The 20795-nt window shown below is 38.3% G+C and overlaps 1 protein-coding gene across 6 annotated transcripts in view; it reads left to right on the plus strand.

Annotated features, from left to right (window-relative positions):
- The window catches only part of trps1 (trichorhinophalangeal syndrome I), a 171213-nt gene that overhangs the window by 61310 nt on the left and 89108 nt on the right, over positions 1-20795 (plus strand). The gene's annotated exons all lie outside the window — the stretch shown is intronic.

The raw sequence follows: 20795 nt of genomic DNA on the forward strand, positions 1-20795 counted from the left end.
GGATACGTGACTCATTGAGCCCTTTTTTTTAGCAGTAAAAAGTTAATATTTTGTCCAGAATTATTTTGATAACGTCAATTGCCAATTAGGCAATTAATACCTTTAAAAATATTTTTTCCCACTTGCTGTCGACTGAAGATCACATCACCTGTGCTGAGGAAATAGGTCACGTAACGACCAATCACAGCTCACCTGTTTTCCGGGTTTGGTCGGCAAACTGAGCCATGATTGGTCGATTCCCGTCTCCTCAGCGCAGGTGATGTCATCTTCAGTCGACAGCAAGTGGCAAAATTCCTTTTTAAAGATATTAAATTGTCCGTGAAAAATAATGAAGTTATCACATTATAGACAAAAGTGAAATTGTACTGTACCAATTTTTTATTTTGAAAATCTGCTCATTCTAAACTTTAAATTTAGTCGGGAACTTAACTCATTCACTGCCATCGACGGCAAAAATTCATTTAACCTATTTCTATTAGTTTGACATTTTTTTCCCACTTTTGCTAACAAGAGTATGAAAACCTAGAATTTTTTTTTTTGTAAATTTAGAACAGATATAAAATGTGTGATTAATCGTTAGTTAACTAGTGAAGTCATGCGATTAATTATGATAAAAAAATTTAATCGCCTGATGCCCCAAATTTTTATAAAAAAGTTCTTATTTAAAAAAAAAAAAATTATAATACTTTTTTTTTTAAAATATAATTAAAATTACTTTAAAACAAAAGAAGAAGAAAAGATTATTAATAATAAGGGGCGTCAGGCAATTAAATTTTTTCGTAATTAATCGCATGACTTCACTAGTTAACTCACGATTAATCACAAATTTTATATCTGTTCTAAATGTACAATAATTTTTTCTAGGTTTTCATACTTTTGTTGACAAAAGTGGAAAAAATGTTAGGAATAGTTCAAATGAATTTTTGACGTCAATAGCCGTCAATGGCAGTGAATGAGTTAAAAAGCACTCATTTAGTTCTAGTACTGTGTCAGTGCACAACATAGATGGCATGCAATTTACTGAACTGGTGTTTATTTGTTTCAATCCACAGCATTTCATGTGATTAATGACAATTCAAAATTTTAGCCACCTGATGGGCCTAATTAAAAAAAAAAGTATTAAAAATAAGGGCCGTTTAATCGTAATTAATCACATGATAATTTTATATCTCTTATAAATGTGCGCTAAAATAATTCTAGGTTTTCATAAAAAAAAAAAAAAAAAGTTAAACTAATAGAAATAATTCACATGAATTTTTGACGTCTATAGTCGTCAACGGCAGTGAATGAGTTAGATCACTAGTTATCACTTTGCAGACGTGACCAAAAGCCAATTTTAGCTTCTTTTTCTTTTTTTTTTACGGGAACTGAATCATATTGTTCTAATTGAGGAAAATGTGACGCCGCCGTCATTGCGCAAGATGTCGCGCACACCGAGACGAGCCGGGTCGCCAAGTTGCACGCTCTCTTATAACCCTCTGCCGATCGGTCCTCTGGATTGGATTCCCAGTGCCGCGGCTTTGATAGCAGCGTGTAAAGAAAGGAGGCGGGGCGGGTGGCGTGTAGACAGTTGGCACCAGCGGGACGACAAGACGACAGAAGAACACGTCCGAGCGGGAGACATTGTGGCTTTTCTCTTCTCATGGATATATAATCACTTTAAAGAGGATGTTTTTTTTCCCGGCTTTGATGCGCAATCAGATTTGGGGCCGCACTGTAATTCTGCGTCTTTGTCTGTCCCGCTAAAGTCTCCCTGTCACCCGCGTTTGATGTGGCGGCACGCTGGCACATTGTTCCCACTATTGTGCCAAGCGGAGGGGCGGAGGCTGGGGACGGAGATAGATGAAGGGCAGGCTTGATGTGGCACGGAGGCCCCAGTCAAGTTGGGGCAATCTGGTTGTAATTGACTGCCACACGGGCAGATCTGGGATTTCCATTAGAACAAAAGAGGGGTTTGGCGGCCATGTTCTGCAATCGCCTCCAAAAGCGTTGACAACCTCCACCTGTTTGCGCTACGCTATTCGCAAATCCAACTTTTTTTTTTTGTGTGCTATTCAGCTATTTTTGTGCTCTTTCTGAAATGCCCTAAGATGCCACAAGATGAGATGCATGTGACAAATGCTCCATAAATTGAAGCATTTTTGAAAAACTAAAAACTAAAAAACACACTCTAAAAACTAATTCAATCGAACTGAATTTTAAAAACTAATTCAAAATGAAATAAAAACTCCCAAATTTTTGAAGCAATACACCTAAACTGATTGACTAAGATCTTTGTAAGTCAGGGAGAAGTTTAGCCTGGGTTGTTAGGGGAAGTTACGGAGAGTCTACCCTGTATGTCTATTTTTTTTTACATTTTATTGAAATTAAAGTTAAACTGGTTTTCCATTTTATTAAGTGTAAATAAACAAAAAGCCAAAAGTCCCAACAACTGTAACGTTTTATGTGTGTGCCTTTTAAGGGGCGTGGCTGAGTATTTGACGACAACAGTTGAAGTTGCATCGGCCGGATAGCGATTGTTGCTCTCCTTGCCCATATGCAAGGGCATTAACAGCACCTTAATCGCTCCATTTTTTTTTTTATTACACTTCATTCGAGTGGCAACATGACTGAACTTCGCTTGTGACAAATTTTGGCCCGAAAAACAAATTTTTTTCGTAATAATAATAAAAAAAAAATTAAACTGGTAAACTCGGGCACCCTAAGTTTCTTAGTGTCGGCCTAAAAAAATCTGGTGTTTTTTGTCTATTAGTGGCAGGCCTTGATCCCTTGCGAATAGTGGGCGTTTCCTGTATCTGGACGTTATCATCATCAGAAATACCAAACGTCCATGTTTCTAATTATGATCCCGTTTTATTTTCGTTCCCATTGCACTCGTCTTATCTCGTCTGTCTGTTTATCTTCAGCAGTGACTGAAGTTACTCTGGGAGCTTTATGGTTAAAACATTTTTGGACGGTGCTCAGTGATGATCTCACTGTTATTATCAGTTGAAGCGGAGCAGGCAGCGAAAACAAACAGCTCAGCCTATTAAGTTTCGAAGAGTATAAGTGGAAATGCATGGTGGCAGGCGACCACATTGCATTCCGCGGGACATCTTTTTGGGTTGTCTCATGCATCCCAAGTGGATAAAACGAGGAGAGTTGGTCTACCTAGCAGGGAAGTTGCTGGATTATAGTTTAAAGGGGATTCTTAGCAGACCAAAAATGTAAAAAAAACAAAAAAAAAACATCAAAATGACAAACAAAATATCACACTTCCCCATTGTATTATTTATTATTTAATTTAATCAATTTTTAAATGTTATTCAATTCCAAGTTTAAAAAAATATTTTTAATCATATTAAAATATTTTCAATATATCATAAATTTAAATTAACTATTTAATTAAATTTAATTGTTGTGTACCTAACAAACTTATTTATTTAGCTTCATTAAATTTTTAGATTTATTTAAATGTAGGGTTGTGAGGCGATTACATTTTTTAATTGTAATTAACCCATGACTTGAATTAACTCACGATTAATTGCAAATTTTATATCTGTTCTAAATGTACAATAAAATATTTTATAAGTTTTCGTACTCTTGTTGACATAAAAGTGGAAAAATGTTAAACTACTAATAGAAATATGACTGCATATTTTGGTCATTGATACAGTAATTTCATAATAATTCATAACATTGAGTTTAAATTAAATAGATAAAAAAAAGTGTGATATAGATTGGTGTTGAGGTCATTTTTTTGCCACTAGATGGCATAACTGCATTTGTAAGACATTGGTGGCAATCTTTAACATGAAGTAACTTGTGAAATTCTAAACATTTTAAGATTTACGTGGACGTGTCTGCTGCGTTGCAACTGGAATTCCCCGGTGCAGGTTTCCCAAGTAAGGGGTGATCATTAATCGCACCTTAAAAATAATAGTGGTGTTAAAGGAACTTTAAATTAACTCAAAATTAATGCACTAATTTTGTCAAATTTAAGTTCACTATTATTTGTTTATTTGATTGGTTAATTATCACATCATTATCTTTGTATAAATGCAATAATTTACTTTTTTGCACTTTAAAAACATTTTAGTTTCATTTTTTTAACCTATTTTATTCTGAAGCATTGATGAGAATGTTTAAAAAAAAATTAACTTGGGTGGGAATTGAACGTGTGCCCTTCAAAATACTGGACACACATTTGAACCGCGAGGAGTTTCATTACAATCCTGATGCTCAAAATGAGTAAACTGATGACTCGTTTTTTGAAACTAAGATGGCACACACGCTTGATGTCTCATAGAAAGGCAAGCATTGGGAAAATGTCGACCTGTACCAATCAGCCGTAAGTGTGCCATTTGTGCGTGTGCGTGAGATCCAGCGGTTCAATGGAACATGGAAAATGGGAAGTAGCGAGCGTGCGGCGCGGAGATAAAAGACGAGGCGGCGGAAAAGAAAGCGCAACAACAATGACGGCCAAACTCAAAGAGCATAAATGAGACAGAATAGAGTGAGAGAAGGAGAGATATAGAGGGCAGGAGGAAGAATGAAAGAGGGGTGAGGCGGAAGATGATTGATGGAGCCAAAAAGCCGATTTCTTGCTTCATCTGATCTGCATTACTATGCAATCAGCACACACACACACACACACACACACACGCACACACACACACACACACACACACACACACACACACACACACACACACACACACTGCAATCAAGGTGCAGGTTACTGATCAGATGCTGTCATCAACTACACGCTCTGCATGCTTAAAGTGCGCACACACACAGTTTGATTGGGTGAAATAAGCTCATCCGCACATTTTTGGGGGAAGATACAAACATTTCGGATGTCAAATTATGTGCCACACAAAGATAGAAAGACAAGAACACCTCACACAATCCAATGGGGGCGAACAAAGTCATCCTGGCATTTTTATTGAAAAATAGAAACACTTTTCCCCATAACTAACTCATTCAAACCCAAAAACATATAAATACGTTTTTTAATACTTTGTCCTTCACTCCCCAAAACGCATTTATACGTTTTTTTTTATGCTAGAGCGTAGACCAGGCTTTGATGCAGCCTCTGAATTGAAGAGAATGGTTGAAGAAATGGTAGCCAGTAGGTGGCAGCAGAGTATAAGAGATCAGCCAGGGCCATGTTGCAACAAGTTCTTCTCCCCCAGTGTTTTCAACGAGTTTGTGAATAATGACGAAACTTGGCTCTTCTTATGCTAATTGCTGCAAAACGGAAACAGACACAAATATATTTCTTCTTCCTGGTTTATATATTTGATAGCAATAGAGCACAATATTCTGTGGGCCTTGCAAAATCAGTCAAAATCCAATAAAACAGCCGGGAGCGAAGGGGGTTGCTTCAGTGAAAATGGCTGCGAGTCATTAATATGGGATGCTCATTTATCAGAATCAGAATCATTTATAAACAGCTCAAATCTACACAGTAAATCCTGTGAATAAATTTGACTCTATTTAGTTAGTGTAAATATTACTCTAAAACGGAATTTATTTTGTCCCACTCTAAAAAGTGGGTGACGAAGCGCGATATAACGTGGTGACACCGAACTATAATCCTACAAAACTCGTGGTGTTGCACTCTTCATCCTCTGACCTCAACCCTATTGAGATCCCGCGGCGTATCCTAAAAAGGAACGTGTACGGGGGCGGACGACATTACTCACATCCTCAAACGAGGATGGAAGTGGAAAATGACACCCTACATTTGTTTTCTTTTAACTTTTGATAATAATTCAAGTTTAATAAATCAAAGTGTGTTTTGAAGACGCCTCCAAGTAACAGTTCGCTCCTCCCTTAATGGCCTCCCCCGATTCTCATCCCGACATCTCCACTGCGTGCATGTTAATGCTCTCAAGCAGTTGATGTTATTGATGCAATGAGTAGCAGTGTCTCCCAGGCAAACGCTGCGTCATTTATAAGCGCCGTCGATCAACCAGTTGACTTCACAAGCCAGCCAGGCATCAAAGAGGCTTTCAAACGCCTCTTGAAAACAGGCAGCCATGCTAAAAAAAGAAAAAGAAAAAATTGGGTGTGAGCGTAATGGCAGTCGCGGCGATCATTAGGCCTGGATTTTGTTTTTTCATAAGACAGAATGATTTTTTTTGTTCCAGTGTGAGAAAGAAGCCATTTAGCTAATGCCAAGCCTCGTGTGAAAATAAGATGTTTAGGTTTTTGGCTTCTGATGGGGAAAAACGTCTCTTTGCTCCCGAATATTTTCCCACCCATAGTCGTGTTTTTTTTTTTTTTTCTTATCCACTTTCACACCTGTTTGCCAAACAGCATGAAAATGACACATTCTTTTTTTCTGGTTAAACATTTTTATCACAATTCAATTTAGTTTTGTGAAGTACCCCAACGATTTGTCTTGCAAAAGTTAGCTTGTTTTGAGAGGGCAGCCTCGTCTCATTCAAATGAGCGACTAGACCCGCCCCCTTAGCCGCTATACCGATCGCAAGTATGGCTTTTGTCACCATGACGACCTCAAACAACTAAGCCCAAAGAATGGGGGTGGAAAAAAGGCAAACACCCTGTTTGACAAAAAAAAGCATTTTCACTCATGGAGGCAGCACTTCATACAATACGCTATATGTATGTGGTTAACTCATTTGCTGCCAAAAACGTATAAATACATTTTAAATCTTACCGTGCTCCCAAAGACGTATTTATAAGTTTTTTATGCTAGAGGGCCAGCAGGTGCCAGTTGAGAGAGAGTTGAGTTAAGAGATCAACCAGGGCCATGTTGCAAAAAGCTCCTTTAACCACAGTTTCAAACTGATTTGTGAATAATGATGTAACTAAGCTATATTCTAATGCCAATTGCTGCAAAACGGAAACAGATAGAAATATACTTTTTTTTCCTGATTTAAGAAGAGACTCTAATCTTTCTTTAGGTAGGTTCCATGTTTTTATAGCAATAGAATACAATATTCTGTGGGCCTTGGAAAATCGGTAAAAACACAGTAAAACAGCTGGGAGTGAAGGGGGTTGCTTCAGTAAAAATGGCTGGGAGTGAATGAGTTAATGGGCACTTCACAAACAAATAATACCTCACCCACCCTAACACACTGTGTCAGGCTAGATTGCTCAAAATATGTCATTGGAAGCTATTAAGTTAACCGTGTTGCCGACAAAACTCATTGCAGCTCTGCTTACCTTTTGGCCAGCAAAATCAACACACCACAGTGGTAACAAAAGATGGCATTCATTTGCCTGCACCTTTTACCCAGAAGCCTCAGTCAGATTACATCGAGTGTGACTAATAAAACGCATGCCAGACAACAACAATTGCTTTGAAAACAACAAAAGTGAGTGTCTGGTTGTTTAAACTTCACATCCTGGCCACAGACAAGAATGAACGAGAAAGAAATCGAATGTTGCATTTAATCCTGCTTTTGGTAAGCAGTGATGGCGACTAACACTTCAGGTGTTGTTGTTTCCCGTTAGCCCAAGATGGAACCGGCTCATTGAAGAGAAGCAAGCACTGGCCTCTCAAATTACAACCACTACAGTTAGTATCATGGTGAGTTAATTATATTTTGGAGTTTTGGTTTGTTTGTCCATATTACACGAAATCGAAAAAATGTTGGGGCCCGCTGGTTAACAGTGTGAAAGGGCTAGTCTCGTCTATGTCAGGTGAGGCGGCGTTGCTTTGCCTCCGACGTGAAAGATGAAAAATCAATGACAATTCGACGCGGCTGATCTTTTAACAAGGAACAGGTGGCAGGACCTGATTGCAGGCGAGGAGCTGATTGGTTTCGGGGCGCAAAAAGCGGGCGAGATGACAAGGACTGATGCAGCACAGGTGCACGGGGAGGGGGTAGAAAAAGAGTGGAGGGTTAAATAGACTACAGCTGTGTCCTGATTCAGCGGGTTCGTCCTTCGAAGGATCCAGAATATACGGTACAGGCGGAAAACTGCGTCTTTGGTAGAGTTCTTGGTTGGTCGTATAGTCCCAACCTTACATAACAATGCTAGGTTGCTACATTTGAGCATTATTAATAAATTGTAATAAAGTAGCAGTATATCCTACAAAAACTCAAAAATAAGGTCACATTTGAAGGTTTTACATCAACATTGGTTTTTAAATCTGGCATCCAAATATGCAGCACCGAGAATATTAGGGTATGGATGGCTGCAAAGGATAGTAGATGCTGCATTTGAAGGAATTTGTAAATTAGGGCTCCACACTGTATTGTTACTTCATCTGCCTTCAATTGCTACCTCCGTTGGGTCGAATGGATCCCATGAAAGATCATCACAGTCAATTTATAGTCTTTTATATTTGTGTATTTGAAGGAGCCTTTGTATTCTCCCGCTCTGTCTGCCTTCAAATGCTGCCTGTGAAGAATATCGTTATCTGGTAAAGAGAGTATTGTTGTGTCATCCAAAGAGATACATTTAAAGGAATGTTGGAATTAGTACATCATTTGCCTTCAAGTGCAAGTTTGTGGGTACCTGTGTAGGATTATCACGTTGTGTCCTTAAAAACAACAACACTCAATTTAAAGAGGCCTTTGACATGGAATTATTACATAATCTACCTTCAAATGTTGCCTCCGTTTGGTTTGTGGTTGCTTAAAAGAACATTCCAGTGTAACCTAATTATTTGGGATGCCATTGAAGGCGCACTTAAATTAAATTGAGAATGCCTTCATTCTGGTTTATCATCTGCCTTCAAATGTGCACTTCACAGGATGCACAGGATTCAACATGAAGAATCTTGTGACATGGGTTTCTATGAATGATCGTTTCAATGTTACCCCTATTCAGACTGTCTTCGAAGAATCCAGAATTATTAAATCTTCTGCCATCAAATGTGGCTTCTGGCCGGCTTATGGGTGGACTCTGAAGTATTTTCAAAGTGTATCCTGCCAAAAATGCATTTGGGCAGAATTTGAAGGAATCTAAAGGTTAGGACTTGCAGCATTATAATTGATTTGCAATAAACTGTATCCTACAAAGGATGTAGCATCAAGAATCTTAGAATGTGGGTGGCTATGAGTAGCCTTCGAATTAGTCCTATCCTTCAAATGTGTCCTAAGTCTGAGTGTTGTTGGTGGCTTAGAAAGATAGTACCACTTTGTCCTTCAGATAAAAGCCACACTGAAGATCCATGTAGATTTCCTTGAATTGTGACATTCTTAATGACATTGTCTGCCTTCAAATGCAGCCTCCAAGGGATACAGCAAGACCAGAATCTTGTGGTACGTTTGGCAGCAAAAGACAGCCGTGTGTCCTGATCCTGCATTGAAATGATCCTTCATATTAGGAAAAATGAAAATGGGGGGAAAAAAATGACCCCGGTACCTTCAAATGTGGCCTCCGGTGGCTCAGTGGGTGCCTGTGAAATAACATAGCAGTGCGTGGCTGTGTACCGCTAAAGAAAAATCAGCATTTGCAGTAGGCGTCCTCTAATTGGGAGAGAGGCTTTCACCATCCTTCGAATGCAACCTCGAAAGGTTGTGGCCTTGAATTAGAACACAGTTTATTGTTTTGTACAGCTGCACAAAATCATTCAGTTCAGTCCTACATGTTCATTTCCAGCTTGAGTGCTTCAAAGTTGCCCCCGCTCGTCAAACCCATGTGAATATACACACACAAAAAAACACCACTGAGCAATCTCTTGTACCTCTGCTTTGCCGGAAAAAAATAATAGAGGTCACCTGATCAAGTTATTCTGTGATTATCGGAGCCGAAATCACTGCAGTGGAAGCAAACAACATTGCCTGACCTCGGAGCGTGCAGTTCAACCGGAGCTAAAGCAAAAGAATAACAACAACTTTTATGCGGGACAAAATATGTTCCAATTCTCAAGAGGCTTGAATAGTATAATCTTTAAAAAAAATTGTTTTAAAAAATAGTCGCTGTGGTCCGTTGTGGCGTTGGGGAGGAAAGAGACAAAAACAAACAAACTAGAAGGGCACACAGTCAAAGGAACCTCATCAAAGGGCAAAAAAAAGAAGAAAAATAAAATAGAGACAAAGTTTAAATTTGTTTTATGAAGACTGAATGTGGCAGAGGGAGGAAGAAAACAACAAAAGAAAGGAGACACTTTTACCACATGGCATGGTCAACTCTTTTAACGACGGGTCAAAAGAGCTCCAAACACACACAGACAAACACAACACTAATGTGACGAAAGACACCCACGGGCTGCAAAGTGCGCCTGTTCTTAACATCATTTGGTACAAAAAGTCGATTTTCGGTTGCTTTCAAAATTCTCGACACTAATTGGAAAGAAATTGTGTGGAAAATAATGGCGCTACAAGAATGTTAAAACAGCAACATTAAACAGAAAATATTTACGTGTGAGTTCCAAGAATCATTTTCTACGTCCATCTATAGCCACGGTAGACTTTTATTTTTGCAAACGTTCCATTTCCTGTCCTGCATGTATGTGCGCTATGTGCAGCAAACAATGGTTATTATAATAGTTTTTGTAAGACGCGCTTGGATTTGGAATCAATAAATATGGAGGCCCTATTTTCCATTTTCCATTTGTGGACGGCTCCCAAATTGAAGGGGGCACTTGTGGTGCGAGGTTACATCGAAGGCATAAATGGATTTCTCGGGGGGGGAGACAAGAGGGGGAATGTGAAGAATGGGCATTAGTTTGGGGAGGTTAAATAAACACTGCATGGGGATATTGAAAATGTGTCTTATTGAACATTGAACTCGTCGTGTTTCCTTTTTCATTATTTTTTTCTTAAAATTCAGTTTGTATTCTGTATATTTTCCACTGAAGGTGCAATTTCTTACATTTTTAGCCACTGAGAGAACTAGATTGAGCTTTTAGATGAATACTCGTCTAATTCGTCTAAATTGCACTCAGCCCCTTCAATTTGTCGGTGGTACGTGCCATGCAGAGGTTTCTCTTTCCACGCCCATCTGGCTCCTTCTACTTACTGCGCTTCTGTGGTCGTAACAGGTCGTCTCTAGGGACCATACATGTATTCTTGGAGGCCGGTTGTTTCTTCTCAGAAGTGCCTACTCCTCAGCTGTCCTCTTTCCGCGTTGTGTACGGATTCAGGATGCTGGATTTCAAATTAGGGTTTCAAGTCAGGATGAAGGTTTCACATTAGGATTTCAAAGTGGTGTTTTGGTTAGGGTTTCAAATTAGGTTTGATTTTCAAAGTAGGACCTTGGAGGTACCACTGCATCTAAATGCAGCATTTCTATGAAAAATATGTATGTATAACTGGCATGGGAAAAGGACAGGAGAATTTCTTGTTCTCATCGGTGTGCGTCGATGGTCTCAGTTAAACGTAGGCACAACTGTTTCCTGTGTTTGCAACCACACCCCGAGTGGGAAAAGGGAAGGGCTGCAGGGTACACACATCATTTAGCAATTAGAGTCTAATTTTTTCCCCCTGCGTTTGTATTTTGATCGGCAATTATATTGTCAGGTGTCATTTAAGCTGCACACTGTACAGCGGGGACAGTGACTTTGTCCTTCACACACACACACACACACGCACACACATGTGATACTGTATTTAATTGCGTGTTGTCATAGAAGGTTAAATATATACCCTAGATACACTCCATTTTTTTTTTATTTTGGTGAGGCCTCGGCATAATTTTCCTGTCGCGTGAGGTTCAAACCCAACCGGGTCTGGTTGGATGTGATGTGATGTGATGAAGTCAAACACGCTAAGCAGATTTCCCATACAATGCTCGAAGGGAGAATGCCTTAAGAGTAGGAAAACCAACAAAATGTCAATCCGTATTTTCTATACTTTTTAAACTATAGGTTACATTAGAAACAATAGTGGACCAGCTCAGCTCAGAAACATCCTATTATCATAAAACCAAAATATGCGGAATGGATTAACTAAATAAAAGTTTTTTTTTTCTTTCTGGAGAGCTCAGTCAGTATTGTTCATTCGGTAATTTTACCGATTTGACATGTCATCATCATTGCTCTCCCTTTTTTTTTTTTGTATGTGGGTGAGTATGTGTATGTGCGTGTGTGCGTGCGGGTGTGTGTGTATTCATTAGTTCACCTAAAACCTATTAAAAAATCCCATACCGTTCACCTAAACCGAACACTTCCAGCCAGAGTCGTGAGGCTGTCAGGAGACCCGAGGAAGGACCAAAGAAAGGAAAGTGAAATGGATTAACTAAATAAAAGATTTAATACTACGGCAAAACTAAATTGTCAGGAGCAAAAGGTCTGTCAACTCTTGAGATTTCAATATGCTACAATAAATTTACCAGAAAAATGTACAGTTTAAGCATAAAAGTCCAATCACGACGATAGGAGTGCTAAAAATGATTTTTTTTGGTGTAAATTTTGTTTCTATGTTTTGTTAACCATGAACTGTTCATCATCAGACACATAAAAGGAGAAAATGTTCCAAATCCTCAGATTGTGTCGGATGCATTGAGGTGTGCCGTATAAGAGAAAACGTAGCCATGTACAAAATTGGCTTGGCCGGCTCGCTGCTCGCGTCCGCCCGCCCGCCCGAGCGCCCTGCCTGGCGTGGCGACTATACTATCATCCGCATCACGTTGTCGGCCATCTCGCCACCTCTCCGGGCCTTCGTGCGGTTCTTCCGGCTGAGCTCTATTTCGCCGGGCACCGATTCAAAGTGCCAATTTATAAACGTAATTTGTTCCGCGTCTACATTTTCCATAGTGCGCCGGCTGTGTTTAGATGTGTGAGGTCTGCGTGTGCATGTGAACCTACTCTTATTATTCATGCTATTGTCCCCCCTCATCATACTTGACTCACGCTGTGTGCCAGAGTGTATTAATCCTCTTACAATTTCAGTTTAGCTTCCCGGAACACTGGCTTGCTATATATGATTCTATACTATGAGGATTCTTGGTACTACTTTCACACAATACACTCACCATATCATCCACAAGTCCTCAAGCAATACTAATATATATATATATATATATATATATATATATATATATATATATATATATATATATATATATATATATATATATATATATATAAATATATAGGGGTGTCAAAATGTCATCAAAACATCAAAATGTAGCAGTAATAATATAGCATATATTTGTGGCGACTGGGGTCAAGTTGTCCATCCATCATATCATGATAAATATTTCAATATTAGATAGCTCTGAATATGAAAAGCAAAATGCACTTAGCTGTCATCGTCTTGCAAATGCAATTCTGCCATCTAGTGGCAGAAAATGACCTTGACACAAATCAATATACACTCGTTTTTTACAGTACAGTACAGTATGTCTTTTTAATTTTATCTCAGTTTTATGAGTTATTATGAAATTACTGATCAATGACTAAAGGATGCAGTCATATTTCTATTAGTTTATCATTTTTTTCCATTTTTATGTTAACAGTATGAAAACTTTGGATTTTTTTTTGTACATTTAGAACAGAAATAAAATTTGTGATTAATCATGAGTTAACTATTGAAGCGATTAATTCCGATAAAAAAAATAAAAAATAATTCTGACACCTTAATATAAGCATCTTCTCATTGCAAATGTTCTCAATGAGTGTTTAAAAATTGCTGGATTAAAAGTAACCCAAATTGGGTGAAATAACTAACCCAGTGCTGGGTTCAAAAGGGACCGAGCCAATGCTGGGTTATTAATGAAGATTGTACCCATCATGTTGGGTCAAGATTTTGATCGAATAAGGGGTCAAGTTAATCGTACAAGAAATATCACTATAGTTGTGGTTAAAAATAATAAGTGGAATCAGTTTAGCATTTTTTTTAGTTTAGCAGGAAGGAAATTGCGGTGGCAAGTGTGCAATTTTTTTTCAAAAACACGCTGGCCATTTATACGTCTATAAGAATTGCATATGCTTTTTTTTTTTTTTTTTTACAATAGGGACATTTTTCCAATTAAGCTTGTTTTGCCTTGACCTTCTTTTATTAGTAAATGTCCAAAAAGCAGGACATCCCAAGAAGAGATTTGGCATGTTTGAAACCCTCGTTGACACAAAATAATTGCAATCACGTTGCCAAAACAAAAGGTGCGGAATCCGGATCACTTTTCTCACAAAACGATCCCTCTTCTCGGTAATCAACCCGTCCTGAAAGCCGGCGGATTTGGTCTGTCAGACTCAGCGTGATAATTAGCAGGCAGCGTGGAGCGGAATCGCAGTCGCAAACGACGCATCGCACGCGCGATTTCAAGCTCTCAAGCAAAATTGGCGTGACGCGCCGTAAGCATGTTGCTCTGATTAAGCGTGTTTGTTTTTCCAAATGAGGCCGCGGGGGCCGACGGGACGATGTCAAACGAGCCGTGACTGATTACTTACACAATAGAACTTCAACTTGAGCGCGTCCAATAGTCATCCGTGAACGCAAACACATCTGGAAAAATGTGCAGGGATAACATCAACAACCAAAAAAAAAAAGGGCCGCTTACAGTAAGTGCATTGAGTTTTAAAGATTTGAGTAGAACAAACTATGACATGGACTCATAATGTTTTCAATGTAATTCCAGTGGTAGCAGATTACTGGACTGTACCATTAAATAAATTCAGGTATTCATTCTGAAGTCTATGTTCTTGGAAGTGAACAACAGGCATAATATTACTTCTTCTTTTTTTCCTTTTTTTAAAAAAAAAAATATTATATACACGTACCTACCAACAGCTAGTGAACAACATAAAACTGAATGAAGTCAAAATATATATAAAAAATATGGTTAAAATTACTACACGGAATAAGCAATCCAATAAACAACCGAAACAACGTGAAGTAAAAACATAAAATCAACTAGATAATAAATAAAAGTATCCAATCAATGCCACTTTGTTTTGTCCAGACCTAATAAACAACCAAACACCGTCAAGTTAAAAAAAAAAAATCAACAATACTACATATTACTTTTTTTTTTTTTTTTTGTACCTTGAGTAAAGTCCGGGTATCGGCCCACGGGAATCGCTCATCCCTAGTATCCAATCTGAATTTTGTACTACAGTTCACCAAATGACATTTTATTGTTAATACAAAAAATAATGTATACACTAAAGTAATATTAAACCCAAGGATGCTGTAAAAAAAAAATCATAAGTGAAATAAAAAAAAATCATATTTTTTTTATAAACATTATAGTGTATCGTACTAAGTTTCCTCAAGTGACATTTACTTTTCAATAAGTCATAAAATAATGCTTTCAATGAAATAATTATGTTTATGACTCAACCAGGGCTGCGTTGATTTTTTTTTTTAAAGGAAAGTAAAAAAAAAAAAAAATCATCATACGACTTTTGCACACCTATTTTTACCTTGCTTACCTTCTTTACCGTTAACTTTTTTTAAAAATGTTACATAAAATATTGTAACATACTCGTGGAATCCATGTAACCCAAGGGCAAACAAAGGCAAAATAAGGTAAGAACTTTGACTTTTGTGTACATCATTTCACCAAATTTTAAAACAAAATCCACAGACGCGGTGAAGCAGCATGTGGCTCGCTGCCCATGGGGTTTGTGTTTATTGTAAGTGTGAACGCACCTGCCGCGTTGCTCAGAAGAACTCGCGTACCGCATTCCGTACATATCCGCTATAAAATGTTAAATGTTTCCTTTTCCTCCTCCTCCTTACTCTGAAGTCAGATCCAGCAAAGTTTCTCCTGCTCTTCCTTTCTTTCTCCCCATCACACATCTACCCCCTCACTTTATGAGATAACTCCTCTAAACCCTTTAAGCTACTTGGCCATATAAATTCTGTTTTATTAGAAGTGTCTCGGGCAGAGAGAGAAGCACACAGATAGCCATAAAATAACAAGAACAAAATAGTTTTTTTTTTTTTTTTAACAGTGATTTTAAATATTCAGATACTCTCCAAGACGTGTTTAATTCGATCTGTCTGTCCGTGATGGATGAGTTGGAAATTGAAACGTCATTGCCGCATTTGTCACAGGAGACAATATGTGTGAATAAATACACGTTCCTCTGGGGCGACAATGTTCTTGGTAAAAAAAAAAAAAAAAAAAGAAGAAAAAAAATCATAATCTTACTGACTTCTTTCCCAATGCAATAAAAAATCACTCTCTTTTATGTGCAAAATTTGATGATATTAACTTTGCGTGGCTATTATAAGACTGTATAATAAAAAAAATATCTCAAAAGTAATATTTGCACGTCCAAGTGTTCCTCACTCTTGATCTTTTGTCAAACATTTATTTTTTTATTTGTACTTGGAACAAGATGTTCAAAAGTGGCCTTGCATAATGAGCCACATGCTGCTTCACCAAGGCAAAACATGCTATTATCTGATCACATAAATAACCTCAAACTGAATCGCGACGACTTTGCAAAACGACAAGCACTGAAATCCACTGATGTGTTTTCTCACAAACGATAATGACGCAAAGAGCCAAAAATTTGCAATCGTGAAAGGATTTGCTTTGCTGTGGTTCGCCGCACACAGGGAAAAAAACATCCTAATTATTCGTTCTGATACCACATGTTCCATGTTGTCTTGTAGCCGGCAGAACAACAACATCAATGCCTTAATTATCATGCGATGAAGGAAAAAACAAAAACAAAAAAAAACATCCTTGATTCACTCGCCCTGTTTTGCAATCAGATCGTCTGACAATATGGCAGCCGTCTCACTAGTGGCATTACTTAATGCCAGGGCTGCTTCTAATGGCCGAGACCGTTAAGCAGAGACTCCCCGCGGCGCTAAAGCCCCCCCCCCCCCCCCCCCCCGCTCCAAACACACACGCACGCACACAGTAGTGTTATGAACAACATGTTAAACACCTTCCATGATCTCAGCAGTCACACCCCTGCAGTGTTAAAAGTTTTTCATTCATTCATACAGGAAGAGAGCACATGATGTACTCATGGGTTCAAATGGCACAAGTCCTTTTCATTATATCATCATAAGTATGATTATTTTTACATGCTAAGACCATGCGATATCCAGGTGCAAGATTGTAGAGGGTGGGCCAAAAGTAGGTATACACGTGAGAATGTTTTCATTCAGCTCAACTTTTTTTTAATTACGTCTACTATTCCTTATTACACTTTACCTTCCAACTGCCTTTTTTCCTTCCTTCGGGCCTTGCCTTCATGCATCTTTGTTTACTTTCTTCCGACCTGTCATTCATTGTTATCATTCTTTCCTTCCTTCCTTTAATATCTCCCTTGTTTCCTTTCTTCATTCCATCTATTCTTAATTCTTACCTTGTAACTCCTACCATATTTCCTTCCGTCGGTCCTTGCCTTCATGCAACTTTGTCTACTTCCTTCCTTTAATATCACCGTTGTTTCCTTTCTTCATTCCATCTATTCCTAATTCTTACCCTCAAACTCCTGCCTTATTTTCTTTCTTCGGTCCTTGCCTTCATGCAGCTTTGTTTACTTTCTTCCGACCTGTCATTCATTGTTATCATTCTTTCCTTCTCTCCTTTAATTTCACCCTTGTTTCCTTTCTTCATTCCATCTATTCTTAATTCTTACCTTGTAACTCCTACCATATTTCCTTCCTTGCCTTCATGCAACTTTGTTTCCTTCCTTCCTTCCTTCCTTCAATATCACCCTTGTTTTCTTTTTTCATTTCATTTATTCTTAATTCTTAACTTCCAACTCCTGTCTTACTTTCCTTCCTCCGGTTTCTGCCTTCATGCATCTTTTTTCCTTCCTTCCTACCTGTCATTCGTTTGTTATCTTTATCTTTACTTTTTTTCTTCATACCACTCTATTTTCATCCCTTCTACCCTTCCTTTCTTCCGACCCTTGTTTCCATATCCCGGCTGCTTATACCTTTAATCCATCCTTCCTTTCATAAATACCGGTACTTCCTCCCTCCCTCCCTCCCTCCCTCCCCTCCTTCCTTGCCGTTTCTCTTTCTGTCCTAGCTTCCTTTCATACGATCCCACCTCACAGCTTTTTCCCTACTTTCTTTCTGAAATAAGTTCATTTCAAAACTTTTGGCCCACCCTGTCTACCGTTACAGTATATTTGTGTTGACTTAGCCATATTGGATTGAACAGCCAGCACAGAGGCTTGTGTACTTACTGAATGACCAAACCTGTGGCTAATTAGCAGAGCAGAGAAAGCCAACTCAAGTGTCTGTAATTGCGGGGACATGCTCTGTTGGATGTTAGATGAAAATATATTATTATTGACTTATCCTTCTTGTACTGACCTGCCTGGACAGAGATGCATGAATCACTTTTGACGCTATGCAACCACTTTGTCCAAAGTTCCGCTTGCAGTGGTAGAGGGTTGGCATTTCGCCATCCCAAATACCCTTCTGGAGTGGTGTCCCAAACAAAAAAGCCAAATCAATGAAATAGCAATGTTCTTGTCTCAAATGTTGACAATTTTAAAAATTATATAGGCCATTTCACCTATCAATATTTGCTCTTTTTGTTTTGTTTATAAATACAAACAGGAATCAAAAGAAAGTGAAAATATTTAGGGCGCGTCTCATTTTTTAATGGGCCACTCCTGCGTCTGAAAATCTCTTACAAGATGTGAGCAATTAAAAATTGTTTGAACAAATAAGTTAGCACACCTTAAAATACCACAAAGAACAACACTAGTCTTTAAAATATTCCATCAACATCCTTGTATTTTCTACTGATTGAGTTGCCTTAAATTCAGAAAATGCTGTATAATGATGAATACTTTATCTTAACCCAGGGATAGCCAAGTTCGGTCCTAGAGAGCCGCGGTCCTGCATGTTTTCGGTGTCTCCTGCCTCCAACCCAGGTGTTTCCAATCGCCAGCTCATAATTACGTTCTGCAGGAGCCTCTCAGCTGTGTTCGAGGAGGGAGACGTCAAAAACATGCAGGACTGCGGCTCTCTAGGACCGAACTTTTAACCTAACATATATTTTATGTTGTTGAGAATATTGTCAAGTAGGAATTGTGGGTGAAGGTAAAAAGGTATGATTTCAAACAAAATGTGAAAACGTTGAGTTTTTGTGTGTGTGTCTCTTTAAGATTCAGCCTTTATTTATTGCTTGGGTCATAATGCATTCGACCCCAGTAACAATTTTGGCTTTTAAGAATCCAGACATTCAAGACCAGGTACGCATTTATATTTTAAGAGTCTGTCGCCATTATATTTGAAATGATTAAATATGAATTTGAACTATGTTTATTATGCGTGTATCACTTTAAGAGTCAGTTTTCAGGCGTAGTAGTTCTGAAGTAGTTTAAACTGAGATTTTTGATTGTAGAGTGCCAAAACTTCAAACTGATGACATTCAGTGTTACAATAACTCACCATTATGAATAAGTCATGCTACCAACATAGCAGCTGTGGCTAACGTCAGCTCGTTTACAATGCTAATGCTAGCTAAGTTTCGCTAGCACTGCTATTCTATTGTTGCAAAAGAAAACACTGGCTCTCTTTATTTTTTTAAGGGAGGAGGAGATGAGCAGCAACAAAAAACAAAAAACTGAATAGATAGTACTCATGGCTCAGCAGGAACTTGGAGAGTTTAATTTAATTCCTGAGCTACAGTTCCATCAAGGCCGCTTCGAGGTATATTTCAGGCTGAGCAGGGAGCAGTTTGAAAACGTACTGCAGAGAGTTGGTCCAAGGCTCACGTCACCTCCATTTTCCTCATGCTTTACTGTAAAAAGTCCAGTAAAATAACCTCTGCTGTCCCGCCCCCTCAGCACATAACATGATGAATGGGTTGACAGCGCGCCGCGTGCTGCTAAGTGCAGTGTGAAAAGACGTTAAGTCTCCTATCTCGGGTTGACTTTACCTCTATTTATTTACATATATATATATTTTTTTTTTACATGTGTCATCATCCGTAGAAGTTAAAAAAGTAACAAGCATATTTTGGCAAAAGTTGGAGTAAAAAGTACAAATGCCCGTTTTCAAATGTAGTAATAGTGATGAATCTACTTGGGTGTTTTAACTAAGTATTTGTACTTTTGTTACTTTCCACCACTGGCAGTCAGAAATAGTTCTAAGTAGTAGAGGGGATTGGGGGATAGCATTCAAAGTTGCCTTTTTAGAGAGATTGTGAAATGTAAATAATTTCAATCAAAATCCAAAAAAATTATGCAAACCATGTGTCAGGTGTCTTTTCCTCTGTAGTCCATCCAAAGCGTTGCACCGCATCGCAGTGCTTGCCTGCAAGTCAAGGCCTTTGTTAATAGCAACAAAAGGCAGCACTCAAAAGATGTCCCGAAAAATCGAAATATGGACCGCCACGTTTCTATTCAAGTCACATTAGAAGACACATGATTGAATAGCTGGTATTGATAGAGTTCTAACAGTGTTATCTTATCTTCTACTCATTTATCTTGGCTTAAATCCATTTACCGGTGAATATTTTCATCACGCCGGCCCATTTGCCCCACGGTTATGTGCTTAGCGAGACCAGATAAGAGTTATTAATATGTATGCCGCCTGCTCTCTGATCAGTGTTTGAGGGGAAACCGTGTTTGGCTCCAATTATATACACTTTTATAAAGTTATATGGCCCGAGGTTGAGATTTAAGGGGTGAGATTATCCCGTCGCACTTTTACATGTGTTTACCTTGCATTTTGATGACACAATTTACATGTGGCTTTATTTAATATTTTTTCTTATCGTTCACTTGTAAAGATTAACATCTTTAGTAAATATTTAGCCTGTCTCAAATGTATTCTAAATAATCCAAAAGCAAACTACAGCACATGACATAAATTTGGGGTTATTAACAAGTTGTTTTGTTGCATTTCATATGCGTGCATGTCTCCTTAAGAGTCTTTCGCAAATGTTATCAGTGTTGTGTCTTCTGAGTCAGTATCTATTATATAAGGCTTGTAGTGACA

This window comes from Vanacampus margaritifer, chromosome 17 (assembly GCF_051991255.1).
Source record: "Vanacampus margaritifer isolate UIUO_Vmar chromosome 17, RoL_Vmar_1.0, whole genome shotgun sequence".
Classification (NCBI taxonomy): domain Eukaryota; kingdom Metazoa; phylum Chordata; class Actinopteri; order Syngnathiformes; family Syngnathidae; genus Vanacampus; species Vanacampus margaritifer.